The 20,216-nt window shown below is 48.1% G+C and overlaps 2 protein-coding genes across 3 annotated transcripts in view; one reads left to right on the forward strand and one right to left on the reverse strand.

The window, feature by feature from the left end:
* DOCK1 (dedicator of cytokinesis 1) overlaps positions 1-20,216 on the reverse strand; it is a 532,415-nt gene that overhangs the window by 253,792 nt on the left and 258,407 nt on the right. The gene's annotated exons all lie outside the window — the stretch shown is intronic.
* INSYN2A (inhibitory synaptic factor 2A) overlaps positions 8,002-20,216 on the forward strand; it is a 57,704-nt gene continuing 45,489 nt past the window's right edge. The window contains exon 1 of the mRNA XM_057531555.1: positions 8,002-8,378. The gene's annotated coding sequence lies outside the window, so the exon portion shown is untranslated. The remainder of the gene's footprint in view (positions 8,379-20,216) is intronic.

Raw genomic sequence — 20,216 nt, forward strand, 5'->3', positions numbered from 1 at the left:
TCTATATTCAAATGAAGAGATTATGCATGCTTGTCAAGAAATAAAGAAGAAAGAAGTCTATAGGAGATCTTTGCATTTTACATGGTATACAGACATTATTTCTGCTTTACTGGAGCTCATTTAAATTTCAAGGCGAACTCAGCCACGTTTCAACACTTGCCACATGCATGCATCACACCTTAAGCTGATTTCACTACAGCGATGTTTTAAAAATGTCCTTTAAGGACTAACAAAGTACGCTTGTCCATTGGAAAAGCAAGAATTCAACAAAGAACTCTACATATGCCCAATGTACAACAGGAACACATTTCTCTGGAAAGCCACACGCTCTGTGCTGTGGACATCTGCCTCAGTTCACTTACGCGACCAGGAGGGGAGTGGTTACCAAACTACGACGTGGCTTTAATCTGCTTATTTGCTTATGAGAGGTTGTCTAAAATATCAGATCGAATTCATGCAATTCACCCACAACCACAGAGTCCGAACATGGAATTCCCGGGGCTGAGACCCAGAGCTTGACATCCAGAACCCTCATTCCTAATTCCGGATGGAGTAGGGAGCAGAGAAAGCTCCAGAGTGAAAATGTTCATTAACACCCAGGGACCAAAAAGGAAAGAGCCAACAGCTGATGAACCTGCAGGTGAAGATGTTGGCTCTTTACTATTTTCATGGTGTGAATGAATCACAACTCTTATTTTAAGGGACTTGGAAGTATCATCAGCAATTTCACGTGACAGTATTTACTCTGCTGGACAGAGGCGGGGAGAAAGTACCATTAAAATAAACTTCTTCATGTTCATATTTGGATTCAGTGAAATAAATAAATCATCAATAAATTTCATCTTCTACTAGAACTTTAGGGCACAGTGCTCATAGCCCAAGACATCCTCATAAAAGGATAATTTTACATGTGCTCATGTTGATCAAATGTAGCAAGGTGATCCACATTCAAATGGGTAAAGAGATTTGAAGCATGAGATGGGCCAGGAGGGGACAAATCACGATTAATGAGGACACGTTGAACTGAGGCCAAGGGAGGCCATTTAGGGACTCAGCTGTCAGTCTCGAGAACCCTCACTGATTGCTGAAATGCCAAGCCTCGGTGAACATTTTCAATATTTAACAAATTCTGAAACATTACATGTTGGGGGTCCATACTGAGGACAGAATAAAAATGAATTAAGATTTCCTTGAAACTTGACACTGAGTAACAGATTTCTCTACTAATGCTATTTCATCTTTTTGGTGACTCAATTTCCAAATTCACACCTCAATTTTATTTTTTTTTAAAAACAAATTGATTTTCAAGTTGCTTCCTTTAATCTCCTGAAATAGCCAACCAATGAACACCAATGAGAAAAAGCTTTGTATGATTTGCCTCTGTCCCTGGACAGATGCATGAAATGCATGTTCTGGGATATAAAGACCTTTCCCCCTTCTTCTGAGCTCAGAAGCCTGGGGGCAGGGAGAGAACCCACCAGGGAACCGTGATCCACTGTACAGGGGCTGTGGTCAACCCTGGCCATCTGCACCACATTCTAACCATACGCATTTTAACCTACCACACTGGGTTTTGTATTTAAAAAAAAGGGAAAAGAAAAAAAGAACACTAAGCAACATTTAAAAACAAAATGTCTTGCTTTTCTTTGAATCCTGTAAGAAGTTAAATTTGTATAAGAACTGTGTCAAAATATGTTTTCATTTATTGCTTTAATTTTAGTTAAAGGTGCACTAGTATTAATGCATGGGAACCCAGAAGTGAGCTTCTAAGGCCAGGTGCACGTCTAGAGTGTAACACTGCTCCAGAATGTGCCAAAACACAAATTAGGCAAATTGGAAACAGGGAGTTCTGCAACGCGACAGCGCAGTGGAATTAAAGTAATGGCCTATTTAATTCTCCAAGGATTTGGTAATATGAGGAAAAAAAAAGAAATATTTATGAAAAACACAGAGCTGAAAATCTGTGTGTAACCTTAGAGATCACCAAACAGAACTAGAGACTTTTAAAAATTCTGTACTCTTCCCACTTGGAACTTGGCGTTTAAGAACAAAATGCTTGCTTTCCGATGGATGGCAGCTGGCTATCTCATCACCCAGGGTCCACCTTACTAAGCAAATACATCTAGAAGACCACTGTAATACAGCGTCATGATACCTGGTCCCGGAAGAAACTGAGATGGTCTTCTGTGGTATATATGGAACATGTCTATTATGATGGATCCCTTTAATACCAGGTATTCAATAGAGAAAATGTGTGCTAAGATCATTGAAATTACATTGGAGAAGCAAAAGGTGCTATCCAAGTTCGAGATGATTATGGCATATTCCTGTTCCAAAGTATAATTGATACAGTGATCAGATGACGTTTAGGGAATAAAGGAGAAACAATGCCTGGCCAAAACCGTGCCTCAGTCAGCCTGGACACGTGATCTGCTTTATGAGGGCTTGGCATTAGCAGTTAACATCGCTAGTCAGAATCTATTCCATGACACAGCCAAGATGACACCACGAGAGCCTGGAGGGGTGAAGTCCACTCTGGACACGGGTAGCTGGTGTGGCCAGGAACGGATCTCGCTGGTTAAGGCCACTCCTCAAGTAGGACCATGATGTCTGACCAGTGCGTGGTACAAACAGGGCAACACTCAATCTATCCCTGAGCAAAGCTCAGATTGATACAAAAAGCATAAACCTGAGTGGGGCAGTGTAGCATTGTGGCAGCCGGCAGTATTGGATTTGAATCTAGACACCATCACTTCCTAGCTGTGTGACCTTGGAGAAATTACTTAACTTTTTTGTTCTTCCTCTGTGAAAAGAGTATATAGGAGTATCTATTTCATGGTTGTCTTGTGAGGACAACAGGAGATACTGCACAGTTTACCAGGTACGTGGCATTCTGCAGAAATAGGACCAAGGAGGACCATCATTATCGTCAAATGGGGTTTGTGGAAGGAAAAGAGTGAAAGAACGAGGGTTTTTTGTTTTTCTCCTTGCCCTTGTGCCCATCCCTCCTCCATGTCTGTGAATCCCCAGGTGGGAATAGAAGGCAAACAAATTAATACCCGTATCGGATACCCCACAGCAAGTGCTGCGGGGAGACCGCAGGCCTCCCTGAGGCCCTGCCCACACTGACCACAGGCCTTGTGTGCCCCAGGGCAGATGGCTCAAGGAAGGGTCATCAATAGTCTGGACACCAGCAAAGTGGGTTAGCAGAGCAGATACTGAAATTTGAAAGCGATTTTTATCCCTTCTTGACTTAATTCTGGTCAAAGGTATCATTCTTCAGCCGGGGTCGATTGCCTGCTTGACGAGGGGTTGACTTCGCCACCTCAGAGAGGCAGCCAGCATCACCGGCAGGGATTAAGCAAAGCCCCTTACCTTCTACCTCATCCGGAAGAGATCTGCTCCCCAGCAGATTAGACTTGGATGATGAGAAATCCCCCATGGGCCCCATCACCCAGACTCACCAAATGAAGGTCAGGTAAATAAGGTCCAGGCATTTATTTCTCAGCACACCCACCTAAAGGAGAGGGGGCAGTAATGGACTTGGGGGAGGGGAAAGCCTCTGGGTTTGCAGAGCCCTGCACATAAGGGGTCCTGAGCGGGGAGGGGAGAGTCAAAAGCAAGTGCCCACTCTTCACCGTTTCTCATGTACCATCGCCTCGGCTGCGTGGTGTGTTTAAGAAAACCTACCACCACTTTTGTTCTCTTTACAAATAAAACCATTCCATTTCCTACAGATAAATGAGATTCACAATGATGCGTTATAGAAAACCAGGAATTTCAACTCATCTGCGTGATGTTTAGTTTTTCGGAACCAAATTGTGTTCCAAGTCAATAGCATCATCCCTGGTTGCTCATCGTGGAAGGGAAAGAAACTAGAGATGGGGAGAATCCCCAGCACTCGAGAAACACAGCTCCGATTCCCACCAGGAGAAGACGCGGCTTTGTTGCCAGGACAATGGAAGAGCCACGGGCAAGGGACTTTACACAGAAGGAGACTCTTATATGCGCAGAAAGTCAGTCCTGAAAGTGGGCAGTAAATGCTTGAGCAGAATACGACAAAAGGAGTGATTCAGAAGCCTTCTCACTCATCTCTGAGGCAAATATGAGGTCTGGCTGGAGCCCCTTTGAGTGCTATATCTTGTTCTTGAAAGAGAAAAGGAAAATGCCCTGATGTATCTGATCTCTCCCCTACAGGCTTAGGTCAACTTGAGTTCCCTCCCCTCCGTAGGGGCTGAGCATGGCTGATCTGTACCCACAACTTCTGAACTGAAGGGTGGAACCTGCCATCACAGACACAGGCTCACCAGACAGTCGCTGCAGAACATGAAAGGACGAGGTAGGAAAATCATCTCCAACATGAACCCTACTGTGGTTGTATCCTGAGAGTCGAGCAGATGTCTAGGAGCAGCCTCCCAAGGAAGGACGCTCCAACACGCAGGTAATCAGAGCCTCCCCCATAGCACCAGTGAGTCTGTCGACACCCCTCTTTCTCTGGGCTTGGGTTTTGGAGAGAAAGACACTTCGGAAGACACAAGCTAATTTCACTGACGGAGAGATAAGCTGGTTCATTTAAAGGGATAGATTATTGGGGGAACTTGTGTGCAGACATTGCAAAGACGCAGGGATAATGCCCAGACAGAATGGAGGCATCCTGAAAAAAGAGAACGTCTCGATGAACTTTTCCATAAGTACACAACTGTGCAACCACCTGGTTCAAGATACACAGAAGGCAGTGTGACCCTGTATGACGAGTGTGCTCAAAGATAACCATCCTTCTGACATTTACCACCATCGGTAAAATTTTCACCCGCTTTGGACTTTATTTAAATGGAATCAATCATATGACACTGACTTTTGTGTCTGGCTTCTGCCGCCCAAGGTTTGTGAAGGTCACTCATGTTACCATATGCATCAGCAATAACTTCCTTGCTGTGTAGTATTCCACTGTATGAATAAACCCCCCAATTTTTATCCACTCTACTGTTGATAGAAATTTGGGTTATTTCCAGTTCGGAACTCAGATGTACAAAACTAATGAACATTCTTGTACATCTTTGACTATATTCTTGTCTTCTTTAACGTGGAAATTGAGACCTCAAAATTTACTAAGCTGTAGAACTGAAAAGCTAGCAATTCTCTGCACAACACCTGCCCACATCCAAGAAGGAGGCAAACGAAAAGACACTCGGATATTTTCTTAATCATCTGTCTTGTACTTTCTTGTATTTTTATTCTTAGGTGCTTCTGCTTTCGGGAAATTCCACTTTAAAAGTAGCTATTTTTTTCCCTTTGCCAGTCCATCTTTTCCAGCAAAAATCTGAAGCAAAATGTAAGAACCCAATTTTTACCAAACTGACTCCTAAAATGAATCTACTTTCTACCAACTTTTAACTCCTTTTCCGAAAGAACTAAACATGATCTATTCTACACCCTAAAAATACACACACTTCCATCCATAAAAAATGCCATGGGGATCTGGGAGCAGGAAGATGGCTGAATTCCCTGTGTCCCCCACCAGCCCCCAGCACAGCGTTTGCTTTAAAGATTAGAGCATGGTGTCGCATCAACTTCACCCATGTGGAATACCGCTCCACAGCCTAAGGTAAGGTGCAACAACGTTTCACCATTATTTACCTTCGTGAAGTTGAAGACTTGCCATGGAGTAATACGACAAATAGTTTTTTACTTCAGAAAAGAGGGGGGATACCAATAATTTTAATAGACTCATGTCTACTAGATCCATGAACAACTAAAAGTAGTCTTGATGATATGAAAAAGGACAATTAAATCCTCCTCTTCATATTAAGTGGGTTTTCTAACCTGCCAATTACAGCTTTCCATTTTCTTCCCAGAATTATACATCATGTGGGTCACAAACACCATTGTCCCTGGAGCTTGCCAGCTTCACGCTGCCACCTGTGGCTCAGCTCTGTCCTCGGCATGCATTTACGTTTATCTGTTTTCGCTCATGGTCCCTAAAAATTTAGTTTTCCATTACCACCAGCACAATTTCAGGATGCCCTGGCAGCTTTATTTACAGTGACATGTTTAAGAGATGGAAGACAGATTTCGATGTCGTGCATTAGCAACAAAGCAAGATTCACAGAAAGTTGCCCAGACCACTGGGAGAGATTATTGAGCCCACATGGCAACAGCCCGTTCCCGGAGGATTATGTTGCAGGCATCCATGGCGACGATCCCTCTCACCTGGCACTGAATGTCCCCAAGTCCTACACATCCCCAGTATCAGTTCCCTTCCAGGCAGAACAGGGGTTACAGGTTTCCCGGCTGCTCACACATCACCTGGCAAATCTCTCCAGCCAGCCCCACCAGCGCCACTACCAGCCAGAGAAGTAAACAGGCTGAAAATGAGCCTTGAAGAATCTAGGCTAAGAAAGGATAAGAAAGAGCACGGTGACAGAGTTCGGATCCACAGGTTCAGGATTCCCTGCCTGGGCATATCTGGAGGCCGAGGATTGTAGAGTTGTATCCTAAAGGATGAGGGAAAAGGAGATTTCAGGATGCTTTCCTTGTGTAATGTCTGGACACATCGTCCCAAGCATCCACGTAGAGACAAAGAATTTCATATAAAGTGAGTTATAAGGAACTGACACTATATACAGCATGGAGTTAGGCTCAATTCAACTCAGTGAACAAGGACCCAGCAGTGGCCGAGTCCCAGGCACAGGGCTGGTGCGTCAGGGATGAGCAGGCAGGGTGTGTGCACCAGCAACTGTGTCTGAAGAGGTGCTTGAGCGAAAGGACGTCACCAACTGTCCTCCCAATGCATTCCCCAGAGCCTGGCACTGCCCTCCAGTCTACCATTTCTCTGACCTTTCTTGGGAAATATTAAGTCTAATGAACGTGGCTACTTTCACACATTTTCAAAGAGAATGAACTTCAAGCCCCAAGCCCGAGAAAATGTAGGGAGCCAGGTGACCCACAGCTAGCTGGCCGTCGCATCGCAGGCACCAGGTCCTGCCAGGAATTAGCAAAGCCCCTGGGGCCAGGTGCTTTGAGCTCAGAGGACCTACTCATAGGTGGATTTGGGGGGCAGTGGGTGTAGCTCCTTGTGCCTCCCCAAGCGAGCTCCTCTCTGGCCTGAAGCTAACGCAGCAAGCGCCCTGGCCTGGCAGGTGGGTGGTGAGCGTCAGTGGAGGGGGAGGGTCTCCGTTAGGAGCAGCGGTGGCGCCGGCTCTGGAGTGTTCCTAAAGGTCCTCGGGCAACGGACGCCGCGGGCAGCCCCACTTCGGTCCCCAGGCCAGTCGCAACGAGCCTGCCGGTCAGTCTCCACTTAGGGAGGGCTGACCCCGGGTTGGGCCCAAGGCAACGGCGCCCCTGACCCTGGCCTTCACCGGGCAGCAATCCGCAGGTGAGGGGGCAGGCGCCTAAGCCCCCCGCGCTCCTGGATTTCAAAGCCCCGCTGGGCTGGGTCGGCCGGCAGAGCAGGCGGCCATCGCGCGGGGTCCCCACCGACCCCTCCCGGTAAAAACCTAGGGGGCCCCGCCCTCCAGCTGCTCCGGAGGCGGCTCCAGCTCCAGGGTAGGCTCAACAAGTTCCCGGGCCGCGCAGCGCCGCCTGCAGCCCAGAAACCCCGAGGACGCGCCGCGGTAGAGCCCGGCGCGCAGGCGGCAGCCGCCGGCGGCTCCTTCCACCTCCTCCCCGGGCTCGGGCGTCGGCGGGCGGGGGCTCCTGCACTCCCGCCCGCTCCGCTCCCTCCGGTCCCCCCACCCCACGCACTCGGCCCGGCCCGGCCCCGCGCCGCCCCGGCTCCCGCCCCGCGGGGCCCCGGGCTCCGCCCGCCTCAGTGCCAGCCGGGCGCACAGGCGGCGGGCGCGCGGCTCCGGCGCCCTGTCCTCCGGCCGCCCGGCTCGGCGGAGTAGCTGGGACCCGGGGGCGGCGGCAAGGACTTCCCTCCCGCTCCCTCCCCGTCTCCGCCCCCGCCTCCCGGCCTCTGCTCCGAGATCTCGCCGGAGACAATCGCAGTAAATGAGGACATCGGAGGAGCACGGAGCCTGGTGGCTGTGGCTGCCTCCGCCGCGCCGCGAGCCAGCGAGCGCGCGGGCATCCCCGGAGCCGGCCAAGCCGCTGCCTCCCCGCGCGCGTCGCTGAGCCGGGCCGGAGGGACGCGAGCTGCGGCGCGGGGGCCGGCCGGGCCGGGTGGGCCGGGCCGGCGGCGGTGGAGGGGGCGGGCGGCGGGCGCGCAGCCGGCCAAGTCTCCGGAGCCGAGCCTTCCTCCGCGCGAGCCCGGCGAGCCTCGCCGCGGATGCCCTGCCCTGAGTGCTCCGTGCCGCGCCAGGCTTGCCAGGCTCCGCGGCGAGACATGCCCGAGCCCGGCGCTGCACCGACCTCGACTTATCTGTAAGCAGCCGAAGGTAAGGGGAGCCCCGCGCGCCCTCTTCCCGCGCCCCGGCGCCCGCTGCACTTGGCCGCGGGCAGAGCACCGCCGGGACGGGCGCCGACCCCGGCTCGGGAGCTCGCACTCGCCCCCGAACGGGCATCGCCGGGGACTCGGCGGCTCCCGGGGCCGGGACGCGCCGGTGCAGCCGGGAGCGAACCCGGCGGCGGACGGCGGGCGGCGGGCGGCGGGCGGGGCCGGGGGGGAGGTTACGCAACTGCATCTGGCACGGCCGGGTCGCCGAGGGGCGTCAGGCAACTTTGGCGACGGCCGGGGAGGAGCGGGGCTGCGTGTCTGCGATGTCGGTTCTAGACAAACGCCACAGCCTCGTGAACGCCCGACAGCCCGAGCCAGGCAGAACTGGGGGGATCGGGGGCGGCCGTGGCCCCGGCAGATTTCGAGGTTTTTAAGTCTTTTCCAAACTAAAGCGAACTGGCAAGTACGGCTGATTAACTTCGGGGGCATAAGTCCGAGTGGAGGGGCCCTGGCGCCGGCCGCGATGGAGAGGCGTGGGCAGAGCGAAGGCAGCTGCCCACGTGAAATGTCCGTCTCCTCCCGTGGCGCCAGGGCTCGCTCGGGTTGGCACCTTCCCGGGGCTACGGGCCGGGGTCGGCGCCCGCGGGTCTTCCGGGGGCTCGGCATCCCGAGTCAGACCGGGACAGGCGTGGGAAACCAACCAAGGCTGCAGACCCAGCTAAGCAGGCTTGCTGGCGAACCAGGGCAGGAGGGAGGAGGGAGCCCGCGGGCCGGCCCGGGGCCGGGGCAGCGCCTGGAGCCCAAAGTCAAGAGCAAGAGTCTGCGTCTTGCTGGTTCATGCTCAGGGTTCCCGGCCGGCATCTCCATCGCCAGGATAAAGAGCCTGTCCCCGTGACCTCAGCATTCTCCTAGCCCAAAATATGCCACAGGGAGATGGAGCTAGCGATAAGGGGATGCCAGGAGTGGGGGAGGAGAGGCGCATCTGGTGTAAATCGGGGAGGAACGGGTGTGTTTGGCTCATCTACAGAGCGGGGCCCTGACCCCTCTCCTGCTGCAGGTCTGTGCCGGAGGGCTGGACGCCCGGTCGGGCCGCTGAACCATGAGCAGCAGTGAAGCCGTTCAATTTGACCTTGTCTGCTTCGGCGCTTAAATTCTGCGGAAGCATCCCGAGGTGAAGTGGCCAAGAGAGGGAAGGAACTTTGGGCCAGCCCTGCCTTGGCTGGGAACTCACGCTATCATTTCAGAGGACTACAGCTCAGGCTAGGAGGGTCCAGGCCGGCGCGTTGGGAGGTTTTCCCTTGGAGGAGCACTAACCAGGAGGTTCCCTTTCCATTTGCCGGGGGAGGGGGGCGGGGAATGTCAAGGTTACCGGACTGGGGATTTGACTGAAAACTACCACCCAAATCACCTGACTTGGGCCATTCCTGACGAGTGGTACACGTATGAAAACGCTTTAACCTCATTAAGCTTATGCTACGGATCCAGCAGAAAAGTATAAGCATCATTTCACTTTGCAGAGGCGGAGAGTGCTGGGTTTTACGATTCACATTGTGTGCTATTTATTACATTCATATCCTGTTGAATGTTACTTTTCAAAGAAAAGTTCATATTCATCTTTGCCATATTTTTTTTGCCAGTATGATTAGCAAACGTGCTGTCAGCTCAAAGGAAAAATGAAAGTCCTGCCATCTGAATGCCTCACCAGATATTAATAATTCACTATCTATGTTTACTACTTACATTAGATGGCACTGCTACTCATGATGGTTTTATTACAGGAGCATTTGGAGAAAAAAAATGTCTAGCACAGCTATCACTAATTGCATGATTTTGCATAAATTATGTTAGCTACAGAGAGTTTGAGCTTTTCTTTACTTCACAAAATTCATCATTTCCTTAAAGATAGGACGATTCAGTTTAATTTCTTAGTTAAAGGAGAGGCCTCTAATTAAAGATGGGTACCCTTGAAAAGCAGAGGTTACCTTTAAATCTACTATAGTTTATTATTGTGATTAAGGCATTAGCTTTTACTTAACTCAGGCCCATTATCCCATTGAGACACACAACCACTGGTGATGACATAGGTTAATCAGGCCAAAGCTGGAAAGCTTTTGAAAGCCTAGGGAAAGTTGGGTACTCTCTTAGCCTCTTGACTTTGGGGGCTTCTCTGTTCTGCCACATTTGTTTTCCCCACATGTAGGGTATTTCTTTTATTTCTCCCTCTGTAGAGAAAAAAAAAAATTAACTAAATAAGTAAATTAATGAAAAGACTTGTGCGTGAAAGGCATTGGTCTACGGGGAAGATTCCTGCACAAGGAAATAAGAAGTCAGAAAATAAAAATGGTTCTCAGAATGAAGAGTTGAATCCAGCAGAGCAGTTGGACAGATGTGTTCACTTAGCTCCACATTTGTATTCTCTTGTCTGCTCTCACCCATGGCTGTCTCATTTAGAGCTACAACAACTGAACTCTTGTATGAGAAGCAGATTACTTACGTGGGGGACAGGCTGCTTCTCCAAGATAAAGAAATCACAGCTACACTGCAAAGCGGCAGTCCTACGGACCAGCATCGATTTAGGGAGGCAGTGACCGGGTCATCAGGACCAGCCCACCGGACACCTGAGTAGGTGCCAGCAAGGCTGCTGCTCTAACCAATCAGAAGCTCGGGGAACCACACCAATTATGCCTATTTAAGGCAAACCATGGTCATTTAGGGACTATGAGGTCATGATGATGTCCCAGACAAAACTGGCATTGTTATTTTAAACAGTTCCTTCATCACCAATTCCCTTAGCAACCTCTTCCCCTGAGCCCTTCATTCCCCAGCCAACGAAATGAGCTGACATAATTTATGAAGCAGTTTCTTTTTAGTCTCCTCACATATTTGATTTTAATATTTCATTATGGAGTGACTTCAATACTTTAAAGCAAAATTTAGTATGATTGATATGACATGCCAACACTTTTATTACCAGGGTATTTGCATACAAACATTTGGATAAGTCTTTAATATTTGGGCGAACCTATAACATAAATGTAGAAAAACCTTATAACTTTTAATCAGTGTATATTTAAAGTCTATTTTTCTTATATATTAAGGACAGAACATAGAGATTTAGTGCCACATTGTGGGGACCCTGCTGGGATTCACATGAAGAGGCTGTTTAGTACTAAACAGTAAGCCGTACAAATTACAGGTTTGAACCTTTGGACCGTGTATGATAATGTATCTGTTTCAGGTCCAGAGGCCCTAAAGTGTCTCCAAGCACCCAAGAATCTTACCTCTCAGATTGACAAAAAACATAACTTGGAGACATTTCCGGGTTCCAAATTCAATTCCTGATATAAACTATTTCAAACACCCCCTCTACCATAGGGGTAGGTGCACAGCAATATTGCCATAAGCCACCGTGACATTCAGTATGGGTCTGAGTCATACGTACTTGAGACATCGTTCACACCACAGTGAAAGAGTTGAGGGGCTCTAAGGTAGACAAAGATATTAATTATCAAGTGACAAATCGCTGATGTAAATAAAAACAAAACACTTTAACCTGATGGCTCTGTGTCTTTCTGCTGAGTGCATATTCCCAGCTCTAGTTGGGAGAGAAAGAAAATTAACTCGACTACAGAAAAGCAGATATTAAGGACAAGAAAGACTTAGGTTTCTAAATTATAAACCTTTTGGCTAACACCGTATTTCCAAGGAATTTGGAAAGAACAGTCTTCAAATTTATCATTTGCGAATATTGCTTCTGTAGAGTATTGAACTGATTATTCAAAGTATTGTACATCCACAGACAAGCTCTCTTTACCATGTCATCTTGCTCTTAGGAATTGGAGCAAAAAAGGAGGAGAGACTCACGTTTACACACTGAACCTTCACCCGAGTTACTCTATTATGGCCACGACACGGGTGAAGAAACTTTTTGAAAAATCACAACAGCATAGCAAAAGGCTGGTCAAAGTTTATATCGCAGTTACTATGGAAAATTCCAATTCAATCCTTAATAATCTAGCCTCGGGCATAAAATGAAACGCAGTCAACTACAGCATATGAAATACATGAGAAGGAGGATTTGGGATGCCAGAAATATTACAAGCAGCCCTGCAAATAAAAGTTACTCTCTCGCCTCACCCAGACTCCAGAGAGAAAAGGGCAGGAAAAGGAGGCTGATGGTCTGGGGCCTCCTCTCAGCTGCTCAGTTAAGAAATCACCCTGGAGGTTCAGCATCTCCACTGTCAACGATAATGAAACTGACCAATCTTTGTGTTTCTAGGTCATTCCACCAGTGATGTGGGTCGCTCCATAGTGGTTGTTCCCTAGGAAGTATCCAGTGTTTGTCAGCTGCCTATCTCCTTAGCTTTTCTGTGTATACTTAGTATTTAGACTCAGAACACCTCATATGATCTGCATTTTGCTCCCTGGAAGCTGCTTGCTTTTGTAGTAAGTGATTTTAGCATCCTTGGAAATGTAATGGAACTATTAAACCTGGACTTGATAATGGGCAAGCACTGGAAAGTAGGTTGATACACAGATGGCTTGGTCCAGAAAGGAAGGCTGGTTTGTGGAAATGTACCCGACAGTAGCAACAGCGGCCATGGCAATGTGTGAGGTGTTGCAAGATGAGTGAGAGATCCTCAAGAAGTTCAAGGCCAGGAGGGCGAGAGGAGGTGGGAGGTAGGATCAGGAGAGGACCAGCGGTGTGCTTTGAAGGTTCCCAGGCAGGAAAGGGTAATGTCCTGGCTGAGACAAGGGTTGAGACTGGCCCCGTACACACAAATTCTGCAGCTTAAGCACAGCTGCCGCGTACTCAGAGCAAGAGACTTGGGTGGGAAGGGTAAGAAGTGACACTGGGCAAAGGTCTCGGGGTGAAGATCAGAGAGTGAAGAAGCAATTTGAAGTCAGTTAACAGAGGAACAGGCAGGAAAGAAAGGTCCTATGTTCACTGGTGATGGGTAACCACTGAATGTTTTGAACAATCACATACACTTCCAGAAGATTAAGTCTTGACAGCTAGAGATCGGCTGAGAGGGTGTGACAGGTGAGAATTAACTGGTAGCAAAGGTGACTGGTGACAGTGGGAATGGTATATAAGGGGGTGGCTGGGAGAGAGACATCCCCGGCGGCAAATCTTTATGACATGGCAACGTGAAGAAGGCATTAAAGATGCTACTAACCCAGGCAGACAAGGTGGCTGGGGACTCAATGGAAACAGAGAAGCCAGGGAGCCAGCAGATTTGGGGGGGGGGGGGGGGAAGATATGATTACTATCAGAAATTTGAACTTGAGTTTCCAACTGGAAATATTATTTTAAAAGATAAGTTCTTCATCATTTCTTACTTCTTAGAATGTCCATGAGATATACTCTCAAAGAGAAGAAAACTGGATCAAAGGATCCTCAACACAGAGAAATTCTTAAAGGACTAAGAATAGCCCTATCAAATAACAGGTGCTTCATGAATATTTAATGAGGCTATTAACAATAAACCTAGTCAGTGATCTTGCTAGAAATTCACAGACTCCAGATTGGACAAAATTTTTTTTTCTTCCGTTTCAAGTTGTTTTGAAGTAGGAATTAAAAGGAAGTCTTGTGAGAAGATGCTAACAATGAAGACAGCTTCTGGAGATGAACAGTCCTTACATCTGCACCATACAGTGACCAGGAAAGAAAAGAGGATCAAAGTTCTGGGGTTTTCCACCCCCAAACTCAACCTTATCGAGTTTCCTTTGGTAAAAGTTCACATGAGTAGAAGCTGAGTTTTTAAAGAAAGAATGTGGGCTCGCCCTGGTGGCGCAGTGGTTAAGAAGCTACCTGCCAAGGCAGGGGACATGGGTTCGAGCCCTGGTCCAGGAGGATCCCGCATGCCGCGGAGCAGCTAAGCCCGTGAGCCACAACTACTGAGCCTCCGAGCCACAACTGCTGAGCCCGTGCACCACAAGTACTGAAGCTGCACTCTGGAGCCTGCGAGCTACAACTACTGAGCCCGTGCGCCACAACTGCTGAGCCTGCGCTCTAGAGCCATGAGCCACAACTACTGAGCCTGTGAGCCACAACTACTGAGCCTGTGTTCTAGAGCCACAAGCCACAACTCCTGAGCCCGCATGCCACAACTACTGAGCCTGCACTCTAGAGCTGCGAGCCACAACTACTGAGCCTGCAAGCCACAACTACTGAGCCTGCGCTCTAGAGCCACAAGCCACAACTACTGAGCCAGCGAGCCACAACTACTGAGCCCACGCTCTAGAGCCACGAGCCACAACTACCGAGCCTGCGTGCCACAACGACTGAAGCCTGCACACCTAGAGTCCGTGCTGCGCAACAAGAGAAGGCACCGCAATGAGAAGCCCATCCACTGCAATGAAGAGTAGCCCCTGCTCGCCGCAACTAGAGAAAGCCTGCATGCAGCAACGAAGACCCAACACAGCCAAAAATATATAAATAAATAAATAAATTTTAAAGAATAAAGAAAGAAAGAATGTGTTTAAGTTTAGTGACCTAGTGTTAGAGTGAATGAAACAAGGGAGAAGAACAGGACAGATGATGACTCTATCTCGCCTCAATCCAAGAGATTAAATGCTCTTTTACCCCAAATGCTGACATTTTGGGGTTGAAAGGAATTTTCACTTTACCAAAATACCGGAGAGTTCACTGGGTCAACCCAAGACCACCAGAAGACGTCTGGTCTCTTAGCCTTGACCCCACCTCTCAAAATGACGTCACGACATGTCCACTCCATTGGTTTTTGCGCCAGACCCATCAACGTAGCGCTTCTTTTCTAATCAATACCAGAGTGGCTCATAACGACTTGGGGTTTTTTTGTTTGTTTGTTTCTTTTTTCCTTGTTGAAATTGCATGGCACAAACAACTAGACAACTAGTTCCCCGTTAGTCATGCACTTAAGACTCGCCTAGCTTGGGGAAGTGCGCCGAAGAATCACTCCCAAGAAAAGTTCATACCACCTGCAAGCGTGGAGAGTTTGAAATTTTAAAAATGTTAAAAAAGATAAGTTTCTCACTTTTAAACCATATTTTTCATTTGACTTCTCAGGCCATTGAAAAACCCCATGATAACTGCTTTTCTCAAATATTTACCGTCTGTCTGTTTTCAAAGTAGTTGTTAGTTCAGTGGCTTCATAGAAGTATTTTCCATTCTTGTTTGTTTTGTTTTTGCTATTTCTATTTGTCTCCATGTATACTATTTACTATCCTCTAAGTATGTCCCTGCTTTATTTATTGTTTCTATCAGATTTGCTAGTGTGGCAAAAATCCCCAAGGGTTAGGCTAAATGATGGAATTTATCACATGGTTGCAACACTGGGTCTATGAAAATATCACCTGCTCTTGCTGCGCAGGGGAAGCTCAGGGGAGGCATGGCTTCTCGATGGGGCATGATCAACTGCTGAGTGAGTGGTAGAGATGGACTGGAATCCAGGGCCCCCGGCTCTCAATTCATTCCTAGTGACCATTTAAATTCTATTTACATCAAAGCATCACATCAATTCTAACTCTACATCTAAAGATTATGTGAAAATGACCACTGGCATGCCCTGTTTTCAAGTAAAAACCTAGGACAACTGTATACTTTTTTTTTTTATTTTTACTTATTTATTTTTGGCTGCATTGGGTCTTCGTTGCTGCACGCGGCCTTTCTCTAGTTGCGGCGAGCGGGGGCTACTCTTTGTTGTAGTGCACGGGCTTCTCATTGCAGTAGCTTCTCTTGTTGCGGAGCATGGGCTCTAGGCATGCGGGCTTCAGTAGTTGTGGCACGCGGGCTCAGTAGTTGTGGCTCACGGGCTCTAGAGTGCAGGCTCAGTAGTTGTGGCGCACGGGCTTAGTTGCTCCGTGGCATGTGAGATCTTCCCGGACCAGGGCTCGAACCCATGACCCCAGCATTGGCAGGCGGATTCTTAACCACTGCGCCACCAGGGAAGTCCAACTGTATACTTTTTAATCAGCCAAAGTGGAAACCTTACAAGCGGTTCTCAAACCTGTTTCTCTCAAATAACATATCCAGTGTCATCTACACCCATAACGTATTCTTAAGCGCGTTGTCCTTGTCAACAGCACTTCATCACCAGCAGCAGCATCACCAGGACCACATACTGAGGGCTTCATAGGCACCTGCCTCCTGAGCCCTCATCACAGGATCAGAGCACTGAGAGCCGTGTCCAGGGGACACTGTCCACACCTGCACCCCCAGTTCTGCCAATTACTATCTGGGTGATGTGGACACGGACTCATTTCTCAGTGCTCAGTTTCTCCACCTTTTAAAATATGGTAACTCCTCCTTCAGAGAGTATTTGGAGAATGCAATGTAAGAACATGGATAAAGTACAAAATGGTACCTAACCCATGCCAAGCAGGATAGAAACATTAGCTTTTTATTACCTTTACTTGCCCAGGTCATATAATGTGCTCAGGATTCTGGGCTAATATGCGGAAGGGCCAGAACTCAAAGCCAGGCAGTCAGTCTCTAAACCCCAGTTCTTAAGCACCGTGTGATACGACATAGACAGGAATGACCATGACAAGAAAAGACTAGAATGAGTCTAGTCTAAGGGATGACCTTGCATACCCCCTTGCTAACTTATACAATCCTACATCTAAATCATTCACTGAGAAGCACTGGCACTAATAACTCATCTCAAACCCCAGATCCCTGGTGAGAAGAGCTGCCCCCACCCACGGAATTCCTAGGAAGGGGCAGAATCCTAGATGTGCTGCATCCCCAGCCAGAATCAGCAAAAGAAAAAAAGATGTGAATATGTCATATTCCTGCTATGGACCTGCCAGGTGACAATTTACCTGGAATTCGCCACTTGATAATTAATCCACATTGCAAAAGACCTGTATTTTAAACGATGACAATGACAGGTCGCTAATTGTCCCTCCCTGTGGAAGGGGAATCCATGCCCACTGATACTCCATGAACAGAGCCATGGAAAGCCCACCCTGCTGGCCTCGACCTGGGCTCTGTTTGGTGATCAGCAACCCCTGGCTGAGTCCCAGGTTCATTCTAGAAAAACTAGAAGGGGACGGCTCTGCTTGCTCCCCTGGGATATCACTCATTCATCCCTTCATTTGGTAAATATTTATGGGTACCTTTTATGTGTCCCATGTAGCTCCAAGCTTCAGGGATACAGCAGGAAATACAAGAGAATGAGGGGAACAAAACAAGACACGGAGGCCGGTGGTTCTTCATCTTGCATGCATTAGCAAAATGATCTCGGCCATCCTGTCACCAGTTTCCCCAGAAACTCTGACCACCTAGACTGGGCTGGGGACCAATATATGTATTCTAGAGAGTCAGGCCCAAGGATGGAGGCCTTGAGGAAGATGCGTGTTTTCCTACTTCCTCTGGGATGAGCACAGCCTCCCTTCGGATTCTTTTCCCCTACGTTGCCAGAAAGGCTGTCTTTAAAAACAACAACAACAAAACTTGTAAAACGTACCACTTCTTCAATGCTGTGCTCTCCTCCAAAGTTTCAAGAAAGCCAAGTATAGAGGGGTCGTTTGAGGTTTTGGAAAGGCTTATGTTTTCCTTTAAAACAATATTTTTAGGATTCTGATGGGCACAGAGAATCATTTCAAGATCAGCGGTACTGCTTATGCACAGCGACGCTAACTTCTTGAACCTCCACAGTCTTACCTCTCTGTTCTCTCTCCCTTTACCACAATCCCTGTGAAGGAATACAGCATCAGTTCCAGCAAGGTGCCAGAGAGATTAAAAGGCAGAAGCAGAACACAGAAACGTCAACTTAAAATGTGATTATTCATTCAGTTTAACACTTGTGTTCATTGTGTGTTGGGTGCTTCATAAAATGTGAAACTGTATGATGGTCCCGCCTCAGTTACCTGTCCTTGGCTTGATTTTTGTTTTGCCCTGGGAGGAACTGTCCAGCTCTGTTCTGTACGGGAGGAGAAGGGTTGCTGCAGCTGCCTGATACAGAGCAGTGGAAAGCTGACGGTCGTGGCTCTGGTCCATCAGAACGATCTGTGCCTCCAACCCCAGTTAATAGCACTCAGGATGTAATGCCCTCCGCCTGGACTGGCTTCCCTGAGCACCTCCCTTCCTCTCCTGTGCCTGTCTGTGCGGTTCTAGCCTTCACTGTTCCCCTCACGTTCTCCCTCTCATTTTATTTCCCCATTTCCCTTTTCCTTCCTCCCCATGTTCATCACAAACAGTAGCGTAGAATTATATTTCTAACTACTGATTTTATTTATTGAGTGCGATTTTATACTTTATGTTCTCATTTCAAAGTAAGGAAAAATGAAAAGCTATTTATTTCATTCAACACCTTTGGGCCAAAACACACACGCTCTGAAGTAACTCAATGCAAAGGTGCGATTCCCAACCCTCTATTGATTCCCCACCCCCGGCCCTGAAAGGTCAGGGGTTCCTCCTCTATAGCAAAATCTAGAGTCCAATTAGAAGGCTGAGATTACACCGATTCCATGCTCTCTAACATGTTTATGTTATCGCAAGCTATTGAGATTTTTGAATTAAATTCTTAATTTATTCTGCCATGACCACCTCCCACTCCCAAGAAGAAAGCTGGGCAGTGTAAGAACAAGCCTGCTGGTCACATTTACTATAACAAATATGTTGTAAGGGCCCCAATGCACTTTATGATTAACTATAAAATACACACCACTTCTGAACCATCTACTCATTTTTGTGAGTGTGTGTGTCATCTTCGTTTCCCTCCACCTGCACGGAAAAAAATTAGAAGTAATACCGTGTAACAACCAAACGCAAGATAGTTCCACCAAGGTTCAGAAGATAAAAATCTGAGGACATGGTTTTACTCAAACTAATGAAACTCTGTCCCGTTCCCTTTCCACTCATCCGATCCCTACCCAGGTTGCAGAACACAGCCGTGTTCACCAGATCTGAGGATCCAGGTTACGCAGAAAGACTCCATGAAAGCCAGTAATACTGAGTACCCACTCTACACCTTCTTAAAATGTCATGGGTAAGGCCCCTGCTGTGAGGATCCTGGGATGTGTATCATTATATTCTTAAACTAATTAGCAAGGATCAAAGGCTGATTGAGTTCGAGAGAGAGGCGATGCTTAGCGGAACCTAGTCTACAAACACTTACATACGTGTAAGAAGAGAGAATGGGCACATCAAAGAAAAGTGACTCAGGCTTTAGGCCAACTTTTCCATGTCTCCCAGGGGAGGCCTGCCTTGACTCCCAGGGAGCCCTCTCTCAGCACTTTCTTCTTCCTGACGCCAGGATGGTCCTGAGCACAGTGGGCTGGTGCTATCCGCAGAGGAATGTCTTTCCCACGCTGAGCTGCACATTGCCGAGGACGGTTCCTCGATTCCCTGGGTGCCCAGCACACGTCACCCTCCACGTGCAGGTGCCATTCACTGAGTCAATGGAAGCCGCCATGAAGACTGGAGGAGCCAGAGAAGGCAAGGCTAGGCCCGGACCATTAAAAAGGAGGGTGGGGCACAGCCCCAGAACATGAACCACCGGAAGCAAAGACACAAAGTAGGGAGTGACCAGGGTGTATTCTAGAGACAGTACAGGAACTGACTTAACTTGAACAGACAGAGTTTGTGAGTACCCATGAGAAGTCCAGGGAGATTAGCAGGATGGGAAAGATTATAGAGGACCCTTAAAAAATTGCTTTTTGGAAGCACTACCAAACTGGGACTCAGGTAGGTACCCACAGAGAGGAGAGATGCTTGCACTTGAAGCCTGGGCTAAGAGAACATGCAGGATGGAGGGATAGAGAGCTGAGGGCAGGGGATGTAAAAACACCAAGGTCAAGGTGGGAACGGTGGGAACAAAACGGAAGAAATCAATAGGTGAAGCAAGAG

This window comes from Balaenoptera acutorostrata, chromosome 16 (genome assembly GCF_949987535.1).
Source record: "Balaenoptera acutorostrata chromosome 16, mBalAcu1.1, whole genome shotgun sequence".
NCBI lineage: Eukaryota > Metazoa > Chordata > Mammalia > Artiodactyla > Balaenopteridae > Balaenoptera > Balaenoptera acutorostrata.